This window comes from Camellia sinensis, chromosome 6 (genome assembly GCF_055761805.1).
Source record: "Camellia sinensis isolate YWXY chromosome 6, ASM5576180v1, whole genome shotgun sequence".
Classification (NCBI taxonomy): Eukaryota; Viridiplantae; Streptophyta; class Magnoliopsida; order Ericales; family Theaceae; genus Camellia; species Camellia sinensis.
In genome coordinates, this window is record NC_138966.1 from 65,934,230 (window position 1) to 65,957,479 (window position 23,250).

Genomic DNA, 23,250 nt, shown 5'->3' on the forward strand with positions numbered 1-23,250 from the left:
GTGACGGTAAATGGCGTAGTCCCCCTCCTCAACATATAATAAAGCATCACTACCCAGCATGGCGCCGACTACCTCCGAGTAAGAGAGTCTGTCAGCAGTCCGCATGCTGGCTGGGGGTACTGCGAGAGGATCCTGAGAAAGATACCCCCATACCTGGCGCATAAAGCGTTCCCCCAGGAACCATACCCTGCCAACCGGCCCTTCAAGCAGGACCCTATACTGGGAGATGTCCGACGCTCCGGTATACTGAAGTCGGAGACCATCACCCAGGGACACCCATGGCTGCCATGTGATCTGCGGATGATAAATGCATAAACCAATCAGAAATCGAGAATATACAGGGCAAATCAAAGATGAAAATGAAAGGAACTGAAAGTTCTGAGGTACCTCTGAATGTCGCACAGTGTCAAAGTACTGTCGCAGGTTAAGGAGGGTCTCTCGAGGTCTCGGTCGGTGCGGGCCCTCGAACACCAATGAATATGGGGTCATGAGAATCCCCGCCACCTCCAACTCTGGGGCTAATGATGGGAAGTATACATAGACCCATAGCTGAGAAAAGCAATGCAAAATGTAAGTACGAAATGCTGAGAGCAAAATACAGACTGTAAAAGTGCGCTGTGAGTGCAATGTACAAGTAATGAGAAGCAGAAATGTAAATCAAGAGGACAGAAAAGTACCTCCCAGGCTCCCCAGTAGCCGCCAAGTAAATCACCCCGCCCGCGGGAGGTCGCGCTCATATAAAAGTAAAGGGTAGCCAGGCCGGCGCCACCCCAGTCATATCGATGGACCTGTGACAGGTCAACCAGAGCGCTCAGCAGGTATAGCCCAACTGTGTTCCCTCTGTCGGCGAACAGGGTAGTCCCGAAGAGGAACATAAGGAAACCACGGGCATACTGCTCTGTCTCCTCGGGAGTCTCAGGCACCATCTCCGCCCGCCAAAAATGGGAAGAGAACCAAGTGTATCGGACTCTCCCAGAGACCCTGTCAACAGGTGGGCGAGCCCCCAATAGATACATCCAGGCGGCCTCCCACTCGCCCATATCCTCATCGTAGGGGATGGACCAACCTCCGATGTCAAGGCCGGTCAATACAGCGAAGTCAAAAGGGGTCATGGTCATGTCCCCGGTAGCAGAGAAATGAAAGGAGTTGGTGGTGTCCCACCATCTCTCTACCAAGGCTGCCATCAGTGTCCTCCTGGCAGGACAACGTGACAACCCGACGCAGAAAGGCCCGAATCCTGCCAAATCTACCAAATCTCGGACGGCCTCCGGGAGCTCGGCATATCAGTCCCGCGCGATGGTGGAACCATACCCCCGTACACTGCGGGAACCAACCTGCATTCAGAATGAATACATGTGTCAATAATGAAATGAATGGGCTGTGTGCCAATGGAATGAATGGGTTGTGTACCAATGAGATTGAACTGGGCTGTGTGCCAATGAGATGAAATGGGCTGTATGCCGATGAAGTGGAATAAGCTACATGCAAATTCAGTTAAATTGTGGGCTGCGTGTTCACTATCTATCTGGGCTGCGTGTTCAGAAAATTTGAAGTTTGGGCTGCGTGTTCAACTTTCAGTTAAATTGTGGGCTGCGTGTTCACTATCTATCTGGGCTGCGTGTTCAGAAAATTTGAAGTTTGGGCTGCGTGTTCAACTTTCAGTTAAATTGTGGGCTGCGTGTTCACTATCTATCTGGGCTGCGTGTTCAGAAAATTTGAAGTTTGGGCTGCGTGTTCAACTTTCAGTTAAATTGTGGGCTGTGTGTTCACTATCTATCTGGGCTGCGTGTTCAGAAAATTTGAAGTTTGGGCTGCGTGTTCAACTTTCAGTTAAATTGTGGGCTGCGTGTTCACTATCTAATCTGGGCGGCGTGTTCAGAAAATTTAAAGTTTGGGCCGCGTGTTCAACTTTCAGTTAAATTGTGGGCTGCGTGTTCACTATCTATCTGGGCTGCGTGTTCAGAAAATTTAAAGTTTGGGCTGCGTGTTCAAATTTCAACTAGTGTGGGCTGCGTGTTCACTATCTATCTGGGCTGCGTGTTCAGAAAATGTAAAGTGTGGGCTGTGTGTTCACTTTCGAATTCGGGCTGTGTGTTCGACAAATCAGTGTTTGAGCCGTGTGTTCTAATGTGGGCTGTGTGTTCGCAATTAATTAATGAGCCGAGTGTTCAGAAATTCGAATGTTGAAATTACATGTTCAAGATGCAAGCAAAATACTATGTCATAAGCTAAACTGCGTGTTCAAGCATAGCAAAGGTGCGAAATCTAGGAAAAATACAGAAAATGAAGTAAATACCTCTCGGGCCTCATGAGAGAGGTGATGCTCCAGCTCTCGGAGAAGCAGATCCACGGGTGCTCGCTCGTCAAAGCTAGTGAAGTGACGGAAGACAGCACGAGGGAGGACATGTGCTGGCGGACGGTACCTCCCGGGAATAAAAGGTCGGGTCCTCGGGGGTAGAGTCATAGGATCGAAATCATCGCCGGCACCTGGAAAACCTCCGCCGTGGGGAGAATTACCCGCCATTTTCAAAGAATCTACAAAAGGGAGCAAAAATGAGCAAAATGAGCCAAAATTGGAAAAAGTCAACAAAAGTCAACTCTCGGGAAATAAAAAGTCAACAAAAGTCAACTCCCGAGAAAATCTTCCAAATATTAAGACAAACTTACCTGAAGTGGCGAAAATGCAAAAAGAAGCTCCGAAGCCGGAATTTAATCGCTTCAAAGTGCTTGAAACTGAATGTTTTTGCGGAAACAATTTGCACGGGGCGTTGGAAAACGCGTATGAAACTCAGATCTGGAAAAGAAAGTGGTGTAGAAGGCAAGAAAGGAAGGGGCCTCGGCTGCCTTTTATAGGCCTCAAGTCTTGGTTGAAGAAGCATGAAGGAAGGGGGGTGAAAAAGACCAAACTGCCCTCGGATCTGGCATATGGCCGGCCGACCCCTTTTTCTAGCCGGCCAGCTATCTGCTTTTTGTATAACTGGCCGGCCAGCCATTAGCTTTATGGGAAACCGGTTGGCCACCTCCCCTTGGGAAGATGAACGGCCGGCCATGTCCCCCACATGCCCACCTAGCTCTCTGCAAATTTTGAGGAAGATCAGAGTTCCCGGGACCTGAAAAAGTTCAAGAAAAGTACACTTCCGGTCGCGAAATAGCTCCGCCGGAACTTCGGCTTCAAGTTCTGACATGTGTCTCATCATCATTCATCGAAATCAAAGTGTATCCTTTTTGAATGAGTTGTAACCTTTCAGGGAAGTGGATCGGAGGCCGCGATTGAGTTACCTTCGCCGAAACACGCGTTTCCGTACTCGTTGTTTCATGACAAATGAACACCCTGATTCATGCTCGTGTCACATTATCTTGCATTCTCATGAGCATACTTGCCTTGTCAAGTACATTTCTTGATATTGGCATACCTCCATGTTTGAGCATGCGTTGTCACGCATGTTCCATTCTTGCATTGCGATGCATTCACTCACCGGCACTGCGTGTGTCGAACTTTCGGAATCACATTAAATACATGTTGTTAGCATATTGTGCTCGTTGAGTTTCTCTCTTTTGCAGGCACGATATTGTATGTACGGTTCAATTGAGGCTGGTGCGACCAGACGAATCGCGCAGGTATCGTATCTTCTCCGTGTGAGACGTGGCGGGGATTGAATAATCCTCCGCATTCTTAACTGCATGAAATGTAGTTGTTGCTTTGCATTCTTGCTTAAAACTGTTGCATCTATTTGCGAATACTTGCTTCATTACAGCTTGCTGCATTTGCATGATCATTGGGTTACCTTCGGCTTCTTGCATATCATTTTCATTTTGCCCCCTGCCTGCGGGCATGCCTGCGGGCACATCCCTGTTTATCCCGTATGTTTGTCTAAGTCTTCGGCCTTGTCAAAAATGGGTCGTCTCTGGGCTTTGACATTCACTCCCGTCACTTATGACTTCCGAGTTCTGTCAAAGAGGGGCAACTGTAGACACCCCATTTTTGACCGACCTTAAGACTCAGACGTCACTGATTGAGCGCTTGGTGATGTTGCATAATGTGCTTGTTCAGAAGTTTCAGAGTTGCGGCCGTGAGCCCTGCCTCCAGACTTCCGAACCCTCTTTTGTACTTTGCCTCGGTTTATGAACCAGGCTCGGTTTTCTTTGTTTCTTTTCCTGAGGGAAGAGAGAGGTCCCGTAGACCATCTCTCAATGTCCGTAGGCTACATTTGGTGGCCGTAGGCCATTTTGCCCATTTCGGAGTCTGGTTTCCGGTTTTCGGAGCCGTCAGGCCGTGTGCCTCGGTTCGGGACCGCCTAACCATCTCCGTTTGTTCTGTTTTTTGGCATACTTCCTATTTCCTCCCTTTTGAGGGACACTGGGGGCTGAGAAGCCCACTTCGTGGCCGAACGCCCTCCGGTGCCCGTTTTTCGCACTTCCGGGCTAATGTTGAACACCTTGGGCCCATTTTCTCGAACTTTGAACCACATATTTGTGATGTACACACATGAGAGGACCCTAAAAGTTCATGGCCGGCCATTAATTTAACTTGACCCTTTTGACCCCCTCCTTCCGGGCTAATGTTGAACCCTTTGGACCCTTTTTCTTGAACTTTGAACCACATATTTGTGATGTACACACATGAGAGGACCCTAAAAATTCATGGCCGGCCATTAATTCAACTTGACCCTTTTGACCCCCTCCTTCCGGGCTAATGTTGAACCCCTTGGACCCTTTTTCTTGAACTTTGAACCACATATTTGTGATGTACACACATGAGAGGACCCTAAAAGTTCATGGCCGGCCATTAATTCAACTTGACCCTTTTGACCCCCTCCTTCCGGGCTAATGTTGAACCCCTTGGACCCACTTTCTTGGACTTTTAACCACAGAGTTGTGTTGTACACAGATAGGAGGACCCCACCAGTTGGTGGCCGGCCAGAAAATCTGATTGACCTTTTTGACCCCTAGCCGGCCGGCTAGGGGGTGTGGCCGGCCGGCCACCTGCAGCAAAAGTACCAGGCCGGCCGGGCTCCTTGCACTGTTCCCTTTACAGCTGTGAGGCTTTATCCCCCAGAAAAGATCTTTATCCGGGGGATATTTTGTGGGGGAAAGTTACTCTCATTTTCCCCCACCTTTACACCCCCTTTTTGGCCTATATAGCAAGCAAGATATATCCTTTGTTGGGGTTAGAAAACTTCATCTTCAAGCTTCCATACATAACTCCATTTCTATACCTCTCATTTCCTTGAAAAACCTTAAGTCCTTAAGCCCCATTTCTTCTACACCACCAAGCTCTACCACCACCACCTCATTTCCAGCAACAAGGAAGGTTTCTCAAAGGCCAAAGAAGCTGCAAATTCATCCAAGAAGCAACAAAAGTCTTAGTCTTCAAGGGTGAGTAACCTTTCTCTTCTTTGACCCCTTTTCTTGATCCATTGGTAAGCCCCCTATGCTTTTTGTTTCAAGCTCCGGCCCTAACTGAAAAGGGCCCTCTTTTGAGCTCGTCTTCACTTTTCATCAAGGGCTCAACCCTGTTTGAGCCCTCCATGATACACTTGCTTCATTGATCCTCTTATATGTCATAATTTTGCATGCTATTTTTGGCCCATGAGAAATCTGTTTTTGAGCATGTTGTAAACTGATATTAGGCTTTTTTTGAGCCCTTCTTCAATATTGAAGAAGGGCTCAACACCATTTGGGACTTCCATGTTATACCTACCTTTATACTCCTCTTTTCTTCCCCATTCTTGCATGCAATGGCAGCCTACCATGCTTTTGTTTTTGGCCATTTTACAGTTCTGAAAATATGCTTATTTTGGTCCATTCTTCATGTTTAATTTAGGTCCTTTCATGGTTTGGGACCTCCATAGGTCACTTCATGTTATATCTCTCTTTTATTCCCCATTCTTGCATGTTTAGTTAGCCTACCATGCTTTTGTTTTTGGCCATTTTACAGTTCTGCAAAAGTGCTTATTTTGGTCCATTCTACATGTTTTATTAAGGGTCTTTGGCTGTTTGGTGATTATTTTGTATACCTCATGTTGTAGCCACTCTTGAGCCTTATTTTGCATCACATTTCTATCATGTTAGTATACTGATTTTGAGGCTGCCATATACTGTAAATATTCATATTTTTGGTCCCTCTTCAATATTGTAGAAGGAAATATTTCAGTTTGGGTTTTGCTTGTATCACTTGCTTCATTACCCCTCTTTTGGCCCCTATTCTTGCATGCCATTTTTACCATACCTATGCTTGCTGTTTGGCCATGTTTATAACTGTGAAAGTACCTTTTTTGGGACTGCCCAGCTTCTGTCTTTGCATTGCATGTCCATATTGTGCATGTTTGGCATAGCTATAAGCCATTTCGGGTGCCTAAATTCGCATTTCGGGACAATTCCTTGCATTTCATGTCATTTCGCCTCATTTCGGGACTGTTTTCCCCCATATTTTATTGCTGAAATTCCATTAGAATGATTGCATGTCATTTTCATATCATTACATCACATTCTGTCATTGCCTCGATTTGCGTGCCCGTGTGCACGCATTTCGAGGCACCTCATTTTCATTCACCGGCATCCTATGTGAGTGTGGCTGAGGCTCACTCATGTTGGTATAAGCCCATATCATGTTTCCATGTCATTTCATCGTATTCCGCCATTGCCTCGGTTTGCGTGCCCGTGTGCACGCATTTCGAGGCACCTCATTTTTATCCGCCGGCATCCTATGTGAGTGTGGCTGAGGCTCACTCATGTTGGTATAAGCCCATATCATGTTTTCATGTCATTACATCACATTCTGTCATTGCCTCGGTTTGCGTGCCCGTGTGCACGCATTTCGAGGCACCTCATTTTTTATCCGCCGGCATCCTATGTGAGTGTGGCTGAGGCTCACTCATGTTGGTATAAGCCCATATCATGTTTTCATGTCATTACATCGCATTTCGTCATCGCCTCGGTTTGCGTGCCCGTGTGCACGCATTTCGAGGCACCTCATTTTCATAGCATTTTGCCATTGCCTCGGTTTGCGTGCCCGTGTGCACGCATTTCGAGGCACCTCATTTTCATAGCATTCTGCATTTCCTCGATTTGCGTGCCCGTGTGCACGTATTTCGAGGCATCTCACTTTCATAGCATTTTGCCATCGCCTCGGTTTGCGTGCCCGTGTGCACGCATTTCAAGGCATCTCATTTTCATTGCATTGCGTATGCCATCGCCTCGGTTTGCGTGCCCATGTGCACGCATTCAAGGCGTCTCATTTTCATTGCATTCATGCATTTTCTCGATTTGCGTGCCCGTGTGCACGCATTTCGAGGCATATCATTTTCATAGCATAGTGCATACTAGGTTGTATCTTAGATTGCATTCTGTCATTTTCTCGGTTTGCGTGCCCGTGTGCACGCATTTCGAGGTATTTCATTTCCATAGTATTGTGTATGTTAGGATTATATCTTAGTTGCATTTCATGCATATCATGCATATTGCATCGTGTTCAGAATAGGAGTTAGCCCGGGCACGGGAAACGAGGTACATTTCGTACTCCGAGTGACGGAATGTGTCTCAATTCCCCAGTCGCCGACACTCCGGATTGCCCATGATGGAGTTAGGTTTTAGCTGTAGTTTCATGTGCATTCATCTTATATTGAGTTGTGCATTTCGACTTCTCGGCCATCATGCCTCGGTATGCGTGATTGGTGGCACGAGGATCGAGACATGCATATATCTGTGCAAATACATTGCTATGCCCCTTTCCTGCTCTCTGTTGCAGCAAAACGAAGAATCAGCAACTTTTTGGGGCTTGGCACGCATTTCAAGAACAGGTGTAAACAGAGGCTAATTGGGGCATTCCGGTGGATTTCCGCGCAAGACAATCCGGACATGCATCATCCATCAGAAGCAAGGCAGTCCCTGGCTTGCATGCCAGTTTTACTTGTTTTCTTAGTTAATTTGTTAATTAAATAGGATTCTGTAATATTTTGGACTGTAATATTCTTTTATTCGGGACTGTAATATTTGGACTGTATTATTTATTCGGACCCTCTCTGCGAGGGCATAATTGTAATAAGTGTGCGTGAGTGTGATGTATGTCTTCCAACCCCACGTCTTTCTTCCCTTTTATTTACCAGCTTATGATGGTTAGATTAGGGCATATTTAAATTAGCATACAGTATGACAGCATGTTTGCATTCATTCATCTGTATTGCATGCACCGGGCTCGGCGCATCATACTAACTGCATTGTATTTTCAATTTCAAAGTTGAATACATGATAGTTGTAACATTTCATATGCCATCTTAGAATAGCCGAGCCTGCTATAATTGCATTCCGCATGTGTTGCATTAGGCATTTCTGTATAGTTAGGATCATGCATGGTTTCTAGTGAAATTCCTATTTTGGCTAGGAGTACTCGGTAAGCTTTATGCTTTAGCATCCTTGCATGCGTGTGAGTGACTGCCATGAATAGCATGCTTACCATGAGGCTATATGCTTATCTGATATAACTGCCTGAATGCCTGTGGGTGAAGGTTGGGTTATCTGAATTGGAATAAATCATCAAATGTTTCAAGCCTACCTGCGGGTAGCAAACCATTTTCAAAAACAAGCATGAAATGTTTTGTTCCAATTCGGGCGACCCGGTCTATATTTATATGCTGTGAGCATCACATAGTAACCTAGGCTAATAACCAGATTAAGGACACACAAAGTTTTCAAAACTAGATATCATGGTTAGTAGAGGCCGGTCTATGACCGGGCGAGCGGGGGTGCTCACGAAGTGACCTTCCCCAATCGTACCCAAGTTCCCGAGCCGAGGCAACTTTGGTGATGACGGACACGTGGCCTCTTGGCACCGAGTCAGGGTTTCCTAAATTTCCCAAAATAAAATATTTAGGTGGCGACTCTGTATCTGGCAAAGCAGTCCATATTTGGCACTACCTTTTCAAAAAATCAGTTTCTCAAAACGATTTGCCGGATTTGGACTCTTTGGTTCAGATTAGGAACCGTGACACAAAAATTGAGTCCGAACTACAGCAAGAGGCCCACGGGCCTGTCTACAGATATCTATTTTTGAAAACTTTGTGTGTCCTTATTCCGGTTATTAGCCTAGGTTACTCTGTGATGCACACAGCATATAAGTATAGACTGGGTCGCCCGAATTGAAACAAAACATTTCATGTTTGTTTTTGAAAGATGGTTTGCTACTCGCAAGTAGGCTTAAAATACAGATTTTGCCACCCTCGGGTGGGCTTAGAAAAGATGGTTTTGCCATTATCTAGTGGGCTTAAAACTCACAGTCAATGATTTGTTCCAATTTAAACAACACAACCTTCACCCACAGGCATTCAGGCAGTTATATCACACAAGCAAATAGCCTCATGGTAAGCATGCTATCATGGCATTCACTCACACGCATGCAAGGATGCTAAAGCATAAAGCTCACCGGGTACTCCAAGCCAAAAAAGAGACTACATTAGAAATCATGCATGACCCTAAGTATACAGAAATGCCTAATGCAACACATGCAAAAATGCAAACTATAGCAGGCTCGGCTATTCTAAGATGACATATGAAATGCTACAACTATCATGTATTCAATTTGGAATTGAAAGTACAATGCAGTTAGTATGATGCGCCGAGCCCGGTGCATGCAATACAGATGAATGAATGCAAACATGCTATCATACTGTATGTTAATTGAAATATGCCCTGATCTAACCATCATAAGCGGATAATAAAAGGGAGAAAGACGTGGGGTTGGAAGACATACAACACACACACGCACACTTATTACAGTTATGCCCTCGCGCAGAGGGTCCGAATAAATAATACAGTCCCAAATGAAAGAATAGTACAGTCCAAATATTACAGTCCGAAAAATATACAAATTCCTACTTAATTAACAAATTAACTAAGAAAGCTGTAAAACTGGCGTGCAAGCCAGGGACTGCCTCGCTTCTGATGAATGATGTATGTTAGGCTGCTTTGCGCGGAAATCCACCGGGATGCCCCAATTAGCCTCTGTTTAGCAGTTATTCTTGGAAAGCATGCCAGACTCCGAAAAGTTGCTGATTCTTTATTTTGCTGCAACAGAGAGCAGGAAAGGGGCATGGCAATGTATTTTCACAGATATATGCATGTCTCGATCCTCGTGCCACCAATCACGCATATCGAGGCATGATGGCCGAGGAGTCGAAATGTGCAACTCAATATAGAATGAATGCACGTATAAACACAACAAGAACCTAACTCCATCATGGGTAATCCGGAGTGTCGGTGACTGGGAATTGAGACACGTTCCGTCACTCGGAGTACGAAACGCATCTCGTTTCGCGTGCCCGGGCTAACTCCTATCCCGAAAACGATGCAATATGCATGATAAGCATGAATGCAACTAAGATACAGCCTAGCATGCACAATGCTATGAAAATGAGATGTCTCGAAATGCGTGCACACGGGCACGCAAACCGAGGAAATACATAAATGCGATCTAAGATACAACCTAGTATGCACAATGCTATGAAAATGAGATGCCTCGAAATGCATGCGCATGGGCACGCAAACCGAGAAAATGACATACGCAATGCAAATGACATGGAAATATGATATGGGCTTACACTAACATGAGAGAGCCTCAGCCACACTCACATAAGAGGCCGATAGATGAAAATGAAGTGCCTCGAAATGCGTGCACACGGGCACGCAAACCGAGGCAATGGCATACGCAATGCAATGGCATGGAAATGACATATAGAATGCAACATGGACTTATACTAACATGAGAGAGCCTCAGCCACACTCACATAAGAGGCCGATGGATGAAAATGAAGTGCCTCGAAATGCGTGCACGCGGGCACGCAAACCGAGGCAATGGCATACCCAATGCAATGGCATGGAAATGACATGCAAGCATGCTAATGGATTTTCAGCAATGAAATGTGGGGGAAAACAGCCCCGAAATGAGGCGAAAACACACCCGATGCATGGAATCTCTCCCGAAATGCAAATTAGGCGCATAGAATGAACTACAGCTATACAAAGCATGCATAATTGGTACACGAGATGAAAAGACAGAAGCAAGGAAGTCTCAAAATAAGCATTTTTACAGTACAAATCATGGCCAAACAGCAAGCAAAGATAGGGCAACAATGGCATGCAAAAATGGCCCTAAACATGAGATTATGAAGCAACTCACAGCTGCTAACTCCAAATAGGTTAGGGCCCTTCAACAACATTGAAGAGGGGCCAAAAATAAGCCACTTTACAGAACTGTAAAAACCTCAAAAACAAACATAGATATGGCTAAGCTCTTATGCAAGAAAATGGGCCAAAAGGTGGCCAAAGAAGCAAGTGGTATATGCAAAGCCCAAACTGAAAAATTCCCTTCTATAACATTGAAGAGGGACAAAAAATATGCATATTTACAGAACTGTAAAAACCTCAAAAACAAACATAGATATGGCTAAGCTCTTATGCAAGAAAATGGGCCAAAAGGTGGCCAAAGAAGCAAGTGGTATATGAAAAGCCCAAACTGAAAAATTCCCTTCTACAACATTGAAGAGGGACCAAAAATATGCATATTTACAGAACTGTAAAAACCCCAAAAACAAATATAGATATGGCTAATGCAAGAAATGGGCCAAAAGATGGCCAAAGCACAAAGTATACTAAATATCCATCAAAAAGCCAAAGGCCCTTAATGAAACATGAAGAATGGGCCAAAATAAGGCTATTTATAGCTCTGTAAAATGACCAAAAATGGAAGCATAATGGGCTTCCAAAGCATGCAAGAAAACAGCATTCAAGGAAGATATTGAAGCAAGTGCAAGATGGGGGGCTCAAACAGGGTTGAGCCCTTAATGAAACATGGAATATAGCTCAAAAAAATGGCATTTTATGTTTTGGTCGGAGCTCAAAACAGCAAGCAAAGAGGCTAAAAAAATGAGGCAAAAATGAGCTAGAAAGAGGGAGAAGAGTGCTCACCCTTGAAGACCCAACCTTTGCTGCCTCTAGGATTGAAAAATGTTGCCTTTTAGCTGCTGGAAAGCCACTCCTATCTGCTGGAATGGAGTAGTGGTGGTGGTGCTTGGTGGTGGTGAAGAAATGGGTGTAGGAACTTAAGGATTTTGAAGCTTAGAATTATAGAGAGATAGAGATACAATATAGGAGCTCCAAATAGTTTTTTTTTTTTAACTCTTAATACAGACCTGGGGTGCTGTATATATAGGCAAAAGGGGTGGAAAAATTGGGGGGGGGGAAATGGAGGGAAAAAATGGAGGGAAAACAATCCAAGTTTCCCTCCAAAAAAGCCAAAAAGTGGGATATAAAGGCAAGTGATAGCTGTTGGACCCAAATGACCGAGAGCCCTTCAACAAAGTTGAAGAGGGACTCAAAACAAGACACTTTGTAGTTTACGACTAAGTCCAAAACAGCTCACAAGTAAGCCTAAAATACCGCGCAAAAATAGGCCTAAAAGAGCATTGAAGAAGCAAGTGATAGGAAGAGATCTCAAACAACAAAAGGTCCTTAATCAAACATGAAAATGACCTCAAAATATGACTATCTCAAGTTCGGGTCGGAGCCCAAAAATGCAAAATGAAGGTTCGGGAGCCAAAACACGCAGTTGGGGGCCCCGAAAGTGGGCTGCTTGGCACCGGAAGTGGTGTCCGACCATGAAGTTGGTCTCTCGGACCATAGTGTCCCTCAAAAGGGAGCAAATAATACGCATGCCAAAAACCGGAGCAAATGGAAGTGGTTAGGCAGTCCCGAACCGAGGCACACGGCCTGACGGCTCCGAAAACCGGGAACCGGGCTCCGAAACGGGCAAAATGGCCTACGACCACGAAATGTAGCCCACGGCCACTGAGAGATGGTCCACGGGACCTCTCCCTCCCCTCAGGAAAAGAAACAGAGAAAACCGAGTCTGGTTCGCGAACCGAGGCAAGGTACAAAAGAATCCGAAAGTCCGGAGGCAAGGCTCGCAGCCGAGACTCTGAAACTTCTGAACGAGCACAATATGCAACATCACCGAGCGCTTAATCGGTGACGTCTGAGTCTTAAGGTCGGTCAAAAATGGGGTGTCTACAAACGTGAATAGTGCATTCAAGCCAAAGCCCCAGAAGTTCAACTTTTCCGAGCCATCTAAAGTAGCAATCCAAGCTGTGAGATTTTCGATGTGGAATGCCTCCATTTTGATGCAAAACTGAGATGAAATGAAAGAACCACGAAGCTGAAACTTTTATAGAGGATAAGGCACTGTTCGGGGACACGTGTCAAAAATCTGGTGGTCACCAAACCAGGTGGTCGGCCGACTACTTTTTCTGGTAGGCCGACCACCCTTTTGGTCTACAAGCCAAATAGCTGGTCGGCCAGCCTCCTCTGGTGGTCGGCCATGGAGGAAAGTTGGTCTTCAGCCTTTTCCTAATCTCTAGAATGGAGTTCCTAGCATTTCCATGTGTTGGGAATATTGAAGGTCCATGTTTCCCTCTGTTTCGGACGCATTCCATCGCTCACCTTGTCCGAATTGCATTTGTTTATCGAGTTGTTGTTAAGTCTTGCTTATCGAGTTCTTGTTTTGCTTATTGAGTTGTAGTTTTGCTTATCGAGTTGTTTTGTTTATCAAGTCGTTAGTTTTTGTCGAGTTGACGACTTTTGTCCGTTGAATTGTTGTTTGTTTATCAACATTTCCGGAATTTGCTTATCGAGTTGTAAATTTGCTGAGGTTTCGTTGTTTCTTAGCAAGTTAAGTTATTTAGTTTGTTGCGTCGGTTCACTACTTGACTTGGTGACACACATTGCTCAACTTTCATTCAATCTCGTTTTTGTTCAAAATGATGTGATGCGATGCTAAGAACAAAAAATACAACACTTTTTCAAAAAAAAAAAAAAAAAGTTGTTTCATTCTATCATGCTTCCTTTGTTACAAACATTTTACAACAAGGGTACAAGTTTTGCAGAAAATAAAACTGCCTAATAATGTACAATGTGCTACAACTACTAGTAAAAAAGGCAAATAAAGCAGGAACAACAACATCAGTGCTATCAAGCGCATGAATAAGAGGCCCTCTTCGTCCTCTTCTGGGGAACAACCTCTGCACCATCATCATCATCTAAATTGGAGACGCCGCCCTCGGAACCGTCCTCGGCATCATCTCCACTATCAGAAACTGGAGCCAGAGTCCTCCTCCCTGCCTGCGGATGTCTACGACTGAGGATGTGCCGACTCCTCCTCCTCGCTGGACTCCTTATCATCTATGACAGGTGCTCTGCACCTGCCTCGTCTGCAAGACGAACCCCCTCTTCCAGCTCCCTGAGAAGGCCTAGATGGCCCGGCCTGTGTCTCAGCCTGTAGCGGTGGCATCTGAAAAGGAAGAGTGCAATTTGAATACATTAGCCAATATGTATATCAGATGCAGAGATAAGAAAGCTACATGGAGTGGGTGCATGCAGATATAGTATATGAATGTGTGTAGACACCCCATTTTCGACCGTCCTCAAGACTTGGACGTCACCGTCTGAACACCCGGTGATCATCCATGTTTGTGTTCGTTTGGAGTTCCCGGAGGTCTCAGCTACGCGCCTTGCCTCTCAGGATCTCTGAACTCGACTGTTTAGTGTCTGGTTTCACACCAAACACTTGTGTTTTGCCTTGGAGGGGCAAGGAATGCCTTGTGAGGCATCCCCACACATCACCGACCATGGCCAGAGGCCACCGGCTGGTATTTTGTTTCCGTCAGCAATATATATTGCCGGTCGACACTATTTGTTGCCGGTCGGCACTCCTTTTTGTCAAAATGGCAATTTTGAGTAGCCGACTACTGTTCATCTACTTTATGTAGATGTTTTGTGCCAGCTGTGATAGCTGCCACCAACTCTGCTTCCCTTCATACACGTGTATGGGGGGATTTCCCTCTAAGCAAGCTTGTTGTGTAAGCTTGGCAAGAGGGACTTCTATAAGAGGAGAGGTCTTCTCCTTGTTCTAGGTTAGAAAGTTTAAAGGAAAAAACCAGAGCTTATACATATAGATACACCCTCTCTCTATATTTCCCTCTCTCTCCTCCCTTGTGTGTGTTTCATGGCCTAAAAGTGTGCTTTTACCTTACTTTTGCACTAATACACACACTATTACACCTTGCTCCGAGATTGAGGGGCTTTGAGGGTTGATTCTTGATTTTTTGGGCTGTTTTTGATCAAAAGAAGAGGGCTGCATTGGCTGTTCTTCAGGTGTGCTTCAAGGGTGAGCACTTTGCTTTAGTTTCCCCAAACTTGCACTAGTCTTTTGCCTATCTTGCTTGCTGATTTAGTTTTTGTGCATAACATAAAAAAAGGCTTATATTTTCATGCTTAAGAACTTTCATTAAGGGCCTTTTGTGGTTTGAGTTCAAACTCACCCTCTTAGGCCTTATTTGGCCCTTTTGGTGTTTCCTTTGTGAGGCCTTGTTTGCTTGAGTGTTTTGGTCTTCTCACCACTGAAAACCAGTGGATTTTCAGTGGTGAGGAAGGTGGTTTGAAGTCTTGCATAGGGGAGGGACACCCCTCTCCCTTCATTGTCTTATTTCCTTGCATTTTGGCTTAAAGGGTAACATGCATGCTTGATTGGTTTTGGCCCCTTTTCAGAGGTTTCTGGGTGTTTCTAGGTCACATGTAACCTCTGTTTTTGGTCGGATTCGTGTCCTTTTGCATGCTTAACGTACTTGCTTTACATTCCTCTATTTGGCCTAGAAATGCATCTTGTGTTTAGGCCATGATTCTTGCATGTGTTGGCTTAGTTCCATAAAGGTGTTGGCATTATTTTACCATGTTTAAGGCATGTTGGCCATCTGTTTCAGTCACGCTTGCCTTATTTGGTGTCATCTCTTTGTGTTTTGGCTTGTAAGCCTTGAGTATATTGGCCTCTAGCATGCATAGCTTAGACCATCCTCATGATTTGGCAACATTTAGGATCGTATTTCAGTCCATAAATCATGTTTGTATGTGTACATAAGTGACCTCTTTCATGCTTTGAGGGTATCCCTTTTATGCCTAGATATGAGCTTTGGTGCATGCATCTCATTGGAGCCACTTTAGCTGCCATGTTAGTAGGTTTTGGGGTCTATTTTGCTTGCTAAGTTTCTGTTTTGGCTTGTCCAATTCATGCCATGAGTGGTCATGTTGGTGAAAGTGAAGTGCCCCCCTTCGTGCCTTAGTTTTAGGTCCATTGGCTTGCTTGTTGGCATGAGTATTTGTCCACCATTTTGGACACTTTTGGCCACTGTTTTGGGGTGGATCAAGGTCTGCCCCTTCATGGTTTAAGCCCACCATTGCATGCTTGTCTCATGTCCATTGCATGATTGCTTCATCAAGTATTGTAATATGTTGATCCTATTGCTTAGGTTGTCCATGTTTGCATTGCATTTGCATCTTGTATGCCTAGCATTGCATACTTGCCATATTAGTTGCATGGCACTTGGCATGCCTTGCATTTTAATCCCATGTTGTATCTTTGAGTCACTGTTCCCATAACATGCATTGCATTACTTGGTTTGGGGTGTCAAACCAAGTGTGAGGGTTAAGGAGCGTTCATACTATAAGTGATGTAATGCGCCTTGACTCTCGGTCACCGGGGCCCTTGACTTCGGTATGATAGGGTCTTGGTCCTCATTTGTGTGATTGCATGCATTTTTACATCAAGTGGCAAGCTTGATCTCTTGGGCGATCATGCACCATTGATGGCTCGAGGATCGAGGGCCATGCTTCCCTGAGTTCAAAGCATGATGGGGAACATGACCATGCTCACATGTGCCTGAAATCCCATTCCATATATTGTCTATCCTCTGTTGCTATCAAAACTGTCTTCTGCAGGAAGCTTCTGCCGACCGGCAGCATCCAATGCCGACCGGCCATTTGTGAAGGGCCGATAACTCTATCAGAAGCCGATGGAAATTACATATGGCCGGTGGGCATCCCCTCCAGCCGATGGTACTCTGCAGTGTGCAAGGAACCTGTCCCAGAACTTTCGCAATTTTCAGAGAAGCAGGGCAGTGTAAACAGAGGCAGCCTTGGTATGGTACGGACTTTCCGGGCAAGGCGGGTTCGAGCATGCATCATTCGCGCATCCCGAGGCAGAGGCTGTGGCCACCTTTCTCCTTTTTTTGCATTCTTTCTATTAATTAATTAGAAATTCTGTAATAATTAATGTATTTATTATTCGGACTGTAATATTTATTTGTACCCTCCGAGTGACGGCAATGGTGTAATAAGTGTGCGTGAGTGGATGTATGTCTTCCAACCCCACGTCTTTCTTCCCTTTCATTTACCTGCTTATGATGGTAGACTAGGGCATATTTAAAATTAGCATACCTTATGCTATGCATGCGTGCATCCATACATTTGTCCTGCATGCACCGGGTTCGATACATCACGCTAACTGCATTTGTATTTCAATTCAAAATTGAATACGTGCATTAATTGGTTGTATTTCACATGCCATGTTTAGGTTAGCCGAGCCTACTCTAATTGCATCTTGCATGTGTTGCATTAGTCAACTTGACATGAACTAGGATCATGCATGTTTGCTAACTAGTTTATTGTTTTGGCACGGAGTACGTTGTAAGTATTTATGCTTTAGCATACCGCATGCGTGTGAGTGTTGCCATGACAGTATATTTGCCATGCGGCTAAATGCCTATGTGATAAACTGTTTGAATGCCTGTGGGTGAAGGTTGGATTGTTTGAGTTGGAAAAACTCGTTGAAATCCGTATTTTAGCCTACTTGCGAGTAGCAAATTCCAAAACATTTTTCAAAACAAACTGATATGCAATGCTTCTTTCCAAATTAGGCAATCTAGTTTATACTTGTTTGCTGTGCGCATAACATAGTAACTCTAGGCTAATAAATGGAACAAGAACACATAACGTTTTCAAAAATAGATATCACGGTTAGTAGAGGCTGATCTTCGGATCGGGCGAGAGGGGGTGCTCATAGCTGTACCCTAGCTCCTGAGCCGAGGCAACTCTGGTGATGACGGACATGTGGCCTTCGGCACCGAGTCAGGGTTTCCTAAATTTTCCCATTTTAAAATATTTAGGTGGCGACTCTGTATCTGGCAAAGCAGTCCATGTTTGGCACTTCTTTTCAAAAAATCTGTTTTTCTCAAAACGATTTGCCAGATTTGGACTCTTTGGTTCAAGATTAAGAACCGAAACCAAATCGAGTCCGAACCGTAGAGAGGCCCCACGCGGGCGCGTCTACAGTTTCTGGTGACTCTCTGGGGATTTAGAGAGCTTGACTCGAACTCGTGATATCCTATTTTGATTTCATTTATGTGTCTCTTTGCATTGCATGTGCATTGGTGCGCCTAGGAACACAGTGTTTGCCATCTGCCATTCCTGAACGGTTTGCCGGAGGCTTGTCTTGTCAAGGCATGACCATAAGGCTGGCCGGTTATGGGCTCTGACAGTATGGGAACACAAACCCCGGTTTTATCGGGGCACCCTTTTCGACCATTCGACCTAGTGCATATTCGGACCCATAGTGACTATTCCAAGTTAGGACAGACTGCTTACCCGATGTTAGGTTGTTTGAAAATTGCTGCATGCATAGTGAAACCCTAGCTCCTGACAAAATAGGACAGGGAAACCCTACCCCAACATAGGGGTGCTTTGGCTCTCTTTACTTGGTATATGCTTTTAGAGTGTTGCTCTACAGGAACGTGCATATCAGTTTGCAAGATTGAGTATTAGACCTGAGGACATCAGTATCAGTTATGAGAATCAGTTATCTGCGGGTATCAGGTTCAGTTTTGGGAACAGTGATTTTGGAGAACAGTGATCAGTATCGAGGAACAGTGTGTTCAGGTTACCAACTGTGTATTATGGATACCCAACTGTGCGTTGTATGTGTTTATTTTATGCCGTTATGCTGTCCGATTGTTAGTTTATTTACTGCTTTATTTATCTTTTTGCTAGGTAGTTTAGCATCATTGCTTCCAACCCGGTAGATATTCCCCAAGCACTCTGGATTAGAGGTCGTCGGCTCCATCGATCTGAGGATCTGGTAGACGGACAACCAGTGTACCACTCTCTACCCCCGGTTACCAGACGGAGGACAACTAGGCAGAGGGCATTAGTTCAACAGTCATTACAGAGGGCTTTATCTACCCCACCTGTGTACAGTAGGGATCAGGATCCTGTTTCACCCACAGAAAGGGAACATATACCGACAATTCAGTCAGAACAGAACATCATGGCTAGTTTAGAAGAGATGGTGCGCCAACTCCAAGAAAGCATGAAAGTGATGCAGCAGGATGTTGTCCGCCAGGCAGAATTCGCCAAACAACAAGCCACGGTTATGAATGAGCAAGCGCAGTTAATCGTAAGATTGCAGCAGCAAACTGGAGCATCTGCTTCACCGCAAGTCCCTCCCCCACTAAGGGTTCCAATACCCGAAGAGACACCAAATGCCCGGAATGTCCAAGAAGATACAGACATCCCAACGGGGCCGGCTCCACCCCCGATTCTGCTTCAACTATCCAAGGCACCCACTCCTATCAATCAATCGGATTCTCCCTTCGAGTCTGAGGTGGACCCCGTGGCATTAAAAATGAGCAAGCTTGAAAAGCTGGTCAAGAAATCTCAAGGTGTGAAGTCCATTTCGGACATTGAAGACGGATACACCAACGCAGCCGTGACGCTGCCAGATCGGTTTAAGATGCCACAAATTGATCGTTTTGACGGATCCGGGGATCCCATGGTGCACCTGCGACTATTTTTAGACATCCTAAGGCCAATGGGCCTCACTAGACTGCAGAAGCTATCTTTATTTGGCCGGACCCTGTCGGGTGTAGCGGCCACATGGTATGCCAAATTGGAGGATGACGTCAAGAGAAGTTGGGACGAGATGGCTGAGGCCTTCATCCTGCAGTACTCATACAATACACAAATCGAGATCACGACCCGGGATCTCGAGACAACGAGGCAAGAACCCAAGGAGAGCTTCTCAGAATTCGTAACTAGATGGTGGGCTAAGGCTTCGATGATGACCTTAAGACCCACGGACAAAGACCAGATTCGGATGATTGTGCGCAATCTTCAGCCGAAGCTAATGCAAAAGATGATTGTACTCCCCTTCCCTACCTTTTCTGATCTGCATGAAATGGGGGTGCAGATTGAGGACGCCTTAAAACAAGGCTTGATTGATAATGACCGGGAGCAACCCCGCAGAACTTTCAATCGTAATACTAATGCAGGCCCGAGTGGCGCTACAACTACCAGGACCTCCGAAGTGAGTATGGTCACCACCAACCCTTCCCCGAGAACTATGGCAGCCACACCATTCTCCGGAGCGTCCGGAAGCAACCCACAAACAGCCAAATACCCTCCCAAAAATACCAGAACCTTCGCTCCGCTTTATATGCCCCTGTCCAAAGCTTTAGGGGTTTTGATCAGAAAAGGGCATCTGAAGCCCCTAGAGCCGCGGCCCTTACCAGAAAGACTTCCCGCTGCCCACAACCCAGCCAAGTATTGTGCATTTCACCAGCAGCACGGCCACGACATCGATCTGTGCTTTCGATTACGTCATGAGATTCAAGATCTCATTGACAACGGGGTGATTTTACCTCCTGAGAAACCCAATGTTACTACAAATCCTCTCCCCACACATAACCAAGCTCCACCACCCAAAAGAATCAATTTCATCCATACTGGGGTCATGCCCTACGATCCTAGTATTTATATCACACCTTCCTATCTGCCTAAGCCGGAGGTTTTTCTTCCCGATTGCACCGATTTGTACATGATGGATGTCTCCGTAACCCAACCCGAGCCAACGGTGGTGATTATCAAAAGCAGGAGAGAGAAGGCTCCAAAGGAAAAGGGGGTTGTTGAACCAGAGAGTCTACGGAATCTGGGAGTGATGTTGGGAATGCTTATAGTTCGAGTGACTACATTTCACCGATAGGCCAGAATAGACCAGATGTGGAATTTCTAGCAGGAGGAGAGCTGTATGCAATCTAAGGAGACAACCCAGGACAGGGAACGGATGATTTGACGGCTGTGGAAGAGGATCTTGCCAAGTTCCAGTTTTACAGTAACCAAAATCCAGGAGACTCAGCCGTCAACTGGTTCGATTATGAGGAATCGGCAGAGGCCACGGGATGGTTGGACGATCAGCCAGATGTGGTAGGAGAGTTTCAGTCAGAACAAGGCCCGACAGGGGCAGGAATGTCAGTAACAGCCGGGAAGGTCGAAGAAAAGAGTACATCGCCGGAGAGCGCCGGTATCAAGAGTTTCGCTCGGGAATGGAGCATTTTGAGTACAGGGATTATTGAACAATCTACTACATTGACACAGTCAGAACAGGAAAGATTCGAAGATTCTGAGAGGATCAGGAAGGCAAAAGCCCACGTGGGGGTTGAGACCGCCGCAAGTACAGAAATGGAGAATGCCGCGAGCATAGGAATAGAAGGTACTGCAAGTATCGGAACAGTCATGCCAGAACCGGACAGGTGCCTGTCAGCTGCAGATGGGATGTGGTGGGAAGACGATGATCTATGTCTTGCCCACACAGACGAGGATTGGGGAGGTAACCAACCAGATGATACCTGGTATATCGGCGAAGTCGACCACATGACTAGGAGTGAACGGTACTTCAAGCCTCCACACCTAGATCAACCAGAGGCGTCTGGAAAAGATAAGGAGGCAGAGAAGCAAAAAGAAAAACAACTCGAGGATGAAGCCGTATTGAGACAATTGAAGAAGATACAAGCAGACATCTCCATCTGGGGGTTGCTTATGGCTTCTCGAGTACATAGACAGGCTGTCTTTTCAGCCATGGACAAAGCCAAGCTTTCTATAGACACCACGCCCGAACAGCTGGTGGGCCTAGTTTTTTCGGGAGGAGGTCCCCCGGCATTAACCTTTTCAGACAAAGAGCTACCGCCTGAGGGCACAAATCACAACAAACCCCTCTATGTTTTCGTGGAATGTAAAGGCAAGTGGATACCAATGGTACTTGTTGATACCGGGTCCGCCATCAATGTCTGTCCAGTCAGAACAGCGTATGCAATCGGGATGAAACCCGCAGACTTCGTGCCGACTGCTCAGGTGATAAGAGCATATGATAATACTAGCAGAGAAGTGATGGGGACTGTCAAAATTCAGACCCAGGTTGGTCCCGGACAACATAACATTGAATTCCATGTCTTGGACGTTCCCGCAACCTTCAATCTGCTCTTGGGGCGGCCGTGGTTGCACCAAGTAAAGGCAGTCTCTTCCACTTTACATCAGATGCAGAAGTACCCTCACGGGAAGGGGGTGGCTATTGTCTTCGGGAATTCATCAATCCATCGCCGCCGGAAGTGTCCACACCAGTTTTGGAAATTGAGCATGGCACTGAAGATGTGTTCTTATCGGGGTTCAGTTTGGCTGAGGCTCGAGTGGTGCAGAATATTATGGCTGTGAATGAGGGTGTGTACGTCAGTGCTCAATCTGTCTACCTCATGAACAAGTTTCAACACATCCCCGGGATGGGATTAGGAAAGAGCGGCCGGAAGGGCGTCGCAGCATTGGCCAAAGTGCCACACAACCCTCATACCTTTGGTTTGGGTTACGTGCCCACCAAAGAAGACTGGGTAAGGAAGGGTAAAGAGATGGCTGGGAGAGCCAGAGCAAAGAAGCCCGGGAAGCCTTTTGAGTTGATGCATAGGCCCATTCAGGGTACCCTAAACGGACGCTTCGTCCGGGAGGGGGAGGACTTTCCGTTTTGTGGCTTCCCAGAGCCGTGGTTGAACGCGGAGAAGAAACGCGTGCCAGGTTTCGAGATCTTCTTTGACCTGCAGCTACTTGAGAGCGACGTCGCCGAAGGGAAGGCAGATCTATCGGTTGAGGCTGAACAAAGTAAGGAAGTGCATTCTGAGGACGTTGAAAATGAAATGGGTGTAGCACTGGCATGTTTGCTTTTAGATCCTCCGATCGAACAGAAGTGCTTGGGGGATAGCTCCTCGGTATGTGTGATCGGGAACGAAACGGCTGCGAGCCTACCAGCAACTATTTTGGATGCATCCATCGCACCCTCTCTCGTCTAGCAATATGAAGAAGGATTTTTGTCCAGCAGCACCGGGTCAGGTATTGAGCCGGAATCTGATTCCACCGAGTCTTGTGAGTCAGAATCAGGTTCCAGCTCGACTGAGTCTGAGTCCGGTATTCCTGGGGGTGATAACCCGGATGCCACAGTCCTGTCTAGGTCGTCATTTTCTTTCTCTTTTGAGTCTGTTGTTACAGAAGAATCAGACGGCTTGG